Here is a 5,253-nt window from a genome sequence, read left to right as displayed (position 1 = left end):
ATAGTATTGCGGAGGTCTGCAGAGGGAAACAAAGATGTGGGAGATGCGCTGGAGAACATGAATAGGGGAAATGTGAAGCGGGAGCTCGGCTGAAATGTTGCAGTTGTGGCGAGGAACACAGCGCAGCTTATCGAGGGTGCATTTATAGCAAGAAGGCAGCTGAGATACAATATGTTAGAGTAACTCAAGGGATTAGTTGCGCTGAGGCAGTGAAAGGTTTCGCTGACAAGGAGAAAGCTATTAAGCAAACAAATACAGGGAATAATAAACTGGTGAACTGTCAGGGCTGTAATATGATAAATAAGGACACTAATAATGAATAGAAAAGATCTCGTACTGTTTATGGTAGATGCAATTAACTGTTCATCGCAAACAGACAAAAGAACAGAAGAAATTAAAATCATAGACAAGTCTGCAGAAAAATGTCTTGCTATTACAGGGCTTATGTGGGAAGCAGTTGAAAAAACGCTGAATGGAGGATCAAACAGATCACAGACAGGAGAGGTGGGAACTTAATGGCAATATATACGTTTGTATTTTGCAATTGAGATCAAGGAGTCTTATCGCAAATGGTCAAGAATTTAAGAAATATGTATCAGAACTTAAGAAAAAAACCTCAGATTCCATGTATACAAGAAATTTGGTTGAAACCACAATTAGATTTAGTTTTACAAGGATATACAGCAATTAGCAGGGATAGAAGCAATGACAATGGTGGAGGAGTAGCAATATTTATAGCCAGTGGGATGAGATATAATATAGTCAACATAGGGCAGAAGTATGAATCAACAATAATCAAAATATGGATAGGCAGAGAAAGCTTGGTAATAATAAATTATTATAATCCAGGTAGAAGACAAGCAAACATACATTAAACAACGTGTGTGGTAGGATGCAAGGGAAAATAATATGGTGTGGGGATTTCAATGGACACAGTACACTATAGGGATGTAAAAATGTGGATGAAAACGGATTAGTGATAGAAGAATTTCTAGATGATGAAAAACTGGTGTGTATAAATAATGGAGAAGGTCCAAGATATAATATATCCCAAAACACAAACTGCAATAGAGTTAACATCTGTAAGTTGAGAATTAGCAGGAATCAGTACTTGGAAAGTATTGAAACAAACTACAGTAGGAAGTGATCACTATCCCTTACTCACAAGGATTCAGGTTAAAATAGAACAAAATGTAGGATCTCGAGTGTCAAGGTGGAAACTAAATAAGGCAAAGTGGGAGATATTTCAAAAAAAAAGTGAAGTAAGATGCACAAAGATTTTAGATGCAAATATATCAGATATAGAAGAAATGAATGGTAAATTGGTCACAGCAATTATAAATTCAGCAGAAGAAACAATTCCGAAAAGTAAAGGTACAGGAAAGAGGAAAAATGTTCCATGGTGGAATTGTGAATGTAGTAGAAGCATAAAAGCAAGAAATAAAGCATTTAAAACATTAAAAAGACAACATTCTGTAGAAACATTAATAAAATATAAAAGAGCAGAAGCAGGTTTGGAAAACAATCAGACAAGCAAAGCGAGCATTTTGGAGACAGTATTGTAACAAAATTGGAAGAAAAACTCAACTGTCTGAAATATGGGGCATGATAAGGAAAAAGAATGTTGTAAGAAGTAGTAAAGAGATTCCTGTGCTAAAAAGTAAGGACAAAATGGCGATTAACAATGTAGAAAAAGCAGCAATATTGGCAAAAACTTTTGTGAACATACATAGCTCGGAGAATTTGACGGTCGAGGCTAAACAGCAAAGGGAGGAGAGGCTTAAGCAAAATTCAGGAATTCCGGACAAAAGAGCAACATCAGAAGGAGTGCTGGATACACCTGTTAGCATAACAGAAATAGAAAGAGCAATTATGAATGCGCGGCCAACTTCTCCTGGGAAGGATCAAGTATGGGGTATAATGCTGAAGCATTTATGAAGAAGTGCACTTCTAGTTCTACAGAGACTGTTTAATAAGATATGGGAAATAGGTAAACTACCAACTGCATGGAAACATTCTGTTATTGTTCCAGTATTAAAACCTGGTAAAGATTCATCAGACCCAACAAACTATAGACCAATTGCACTAACTTCACAGCTAGGTAAACTTATGGAATGAATAATAACTAATAGGCTTACACAATTTCTAGAAAAAAAAATCTTATTTCTCCCTACCAAAGCAGTTTTTGTAAAGGAAGAACTACAGTAGATTCAATACTTGGCTTGGAATCTGAAATTAGGAAGGCTCAAACAAATAAAGAAATTGTCCTGGCAGTATTTTTTGACATAGAAAAGGCATACAATATGCTCTGGAAAGAGGGAGTGTTAATTAAATTGAAAGAATTAGGGGTGGAAGGAAAGTTATATAACTGGGTTCTAGACTTTCTTTTTGGTCGAACAATTCAAGTCAAGGTGGAAACAGAGTACTCCAGGACATATTTGGTTGAAAATGGAACACCACAAGGTAGTGTCTGCAGTCCATTACTATTTTCCATAGTGATAAATGACATATTTGCGCAAGTTGAACATAGTGTGGGGAAATCCTTTTATGCAGACGATGGGCTTTATGCGTGAGGGGAAGAAATTTAATTTATATACAAAAGAAAATGCAAGATGCAATAAATAAAGTGGAGGAGTGGGCAAATAAATAGGGTTTCAAATTGTCTACAAGTAAGTCGCAAGTGATATGTTTCTCAAGAAGTCACAAACCAGTTTCTGTGAAATTATATGAACAAAAATTAGAGCAGGTAAAGGTAATTCGGTTCCTTGGTTTGTAATTTGATGAGAAACTTACATGGAAAAAGCAAATTGAGAAAATTACAAACAAATTTAAAAAAATAAACAACTTATTGAGGGGTCTTGCCGGACAGGACTGGGGTGCGAGCAGGATATCGCTATTAAATATTTATCAAGCTCCAATGAGGGCTACATTGGATAATGGAAGTGTAGCTTACATGTCAGCTGCAGAAAGTAATTTAAAAATGCTGGATGATGAGCAAGCTCAGGCCCTCAGGATATGTAGTGGTGCATTCAGAACATCACCTGTATCGGCTCATCAAGTCGAAATGGGGGAAATGCCATTCAGACTTAGAAGAATAAAGCTAATGCTGAATTACTGCGTTAACATCATGGGGCAGAACAACTCACATCCAGTTAAACCTATATTAAAAGACTGCTGGGAACATAATAAGTCAAGTTATGATAGCTTTGGATGGATCATGGATGCAGCAGTACAGAAATACGGTCTACACAAAATGTTCCAGTGTAGACCTACAGATCCAATATCTGATGTTCCTCCATGGCTCTTTACAAAGCATAGAGTAGATAAAAACCTGCAACAACTTTTAAAAAAGCCTAACTATGGAATCAAACAGATAGTACAAGAATATATAGACTCGCATTTTAGAAATGAACTTGTAATATTTACGGATGGATCAAAAGACCCTAGATCTGGCCAGATAGGTATTGCAGTCTACATTCCTCAGTGCAAAACTAGTATCAGGAAAAGAACATCAAACCATTTATCAGTGTATACAACAGAATTAATGGCAATATTGAGTGCATTATCTTGGATAGAAGAAAATAATATCAAAAAGGCTGTAATCTGTTCAGACAGTTTATCTGCATTAACCTCGATCAAATCAAGAAAATCAGAAAGTAGACAGGATATTTTATCGGAGATTTTATGCAAGTTATATACACTGACCAAAAATGGGGTAGAGGTAAGCTTTCTTTAGGTTCCTGCTCATTGTGGAGTGGAGGGTAATGAAAAGTGGACAGTACAGCTGAACAATCGCTCAAATCGTCTATAATAGAGATCCAGATCCCTCTTAGCAAAGCGGAAGTCAAGAGCATTATAAAAACACGTATTGAGGAGACATGGCAGAAGCATTGGGATGAATGTGAAACAGTGAGACAACTGTACAAAACACAGAGGCAAGTCAGATACAAAAGATTGTCAAGTGGGTATAGAAAGACAGAAGTGATCATCAGTTGTTTGAGAACAGGACACACTAGTCTTAATTACACATTACACAAAATAGGGAAACATCCAACTGGGTTGTGTGAATACTGTAATCAACCAGAAACAGCTGAACATGTATTGATAAAATGTCAGAAGTATCAAAAAGAAAGAGTGAAGATGATAGGAGAGCTCAAGATAAACAAAAAAACTGCTGCGGGTATAGAAGACATTTTAAGTGGGATTTCAAGAGAAATACAGACCTATATCATGAAGTATTGGAAAGACTCGGGTTTATTATATAGTATTTTGGGAATGCAATTCTTTTCCCTTCTCCTGTTTATCCAACGATCCACAGTCCAGTCTAGCAGGTGGTGGTAATGCACCTTAAAGCTGGTTTGACAACTGCCATAAAACAACAAAAGAAGAAGAAGCGCTTATCGCTGTGTTCTTGTTTTGAGAATGATTCATCTTGTGGTGTTTCTCAGTCGCGTCATTGATGTCCCTATGTATACATACTTGCTGCTGTCTCGACAGTGGAGTCCGTTGTTCCTCCGCATCTGGATTGAATCTTTGGCAGCGCACCCTGTGACGGAAAGATCCTGTGGTCAATGGACCCAGCAGAGGTTCAATTGCAGCTTGGACATCGGTTGGATGGAGGTGAGGGCACCTTCTATTCTCTGTGCTTGCCCAAGGCTACGCTCCGAGCTACTCCAGTTTTCGTTCAACGTTTCTTCCTAGTTCTCCAAGTTAACAAGGTTCGCTAGCTCTCCCATGGAATATCATGTTTCATTCATTCATACACAAGCACACACACACACATACAGAGACTTGGGACTCTGACTGGGGAGAGGGAGGGACTCTGGGGAGAGCGAGAGAGAGAGTGAGACTGTGAGAAAGTGTGACTCAGAGAGAGAGACCAAGTCGCTTCTCGGGCGGGAGTTCATGTTTCATCACCAACCTCTCAAAACACTTCACCATTGTGGATGTAAGTACTACAAGACAATAGTCATTGAGACTGGTTACCACGTTCTTCTTAGGCACCAGTACCATTGAAGCCTGCTTGACGCAGGTGGGTACTTTGAGGCTGAAGATTTTGGTCAACACTCCAGCCAGTTGATTAGCAATGGTCCATAATACTCAGCCTGCTACCTGATCTGGGCTGGGTGCTTTCCTGAAGGATGCTCTCACATCAGCCTCAGGGACTGAAATCACTGTGTCACTGGGGGCTGTGGGAGTTCATGAAAGATCCTCCAAGTTTTGACAGTCAAAGTGAGCATAGAAGGCATTGAG

The sequence above is a fragment of the Mobula hypostoma genome, chromosome 5, assembly GCF_963921235.1.
Source record: "Mobula hypostoma chromosome 5, sMobHyp1.1, whole genome shotgun sequence".
Taxonomy (NCBI): domain Eukaryota; kingdom Metazoa; phylum Chordata; class Chondrichthyes; order Myliobatiformes; family Myliobatidae; genus Mobula; species Mobula hypostoma.
Note: the sequence above shows the minus strand (reverse complement) of the source record.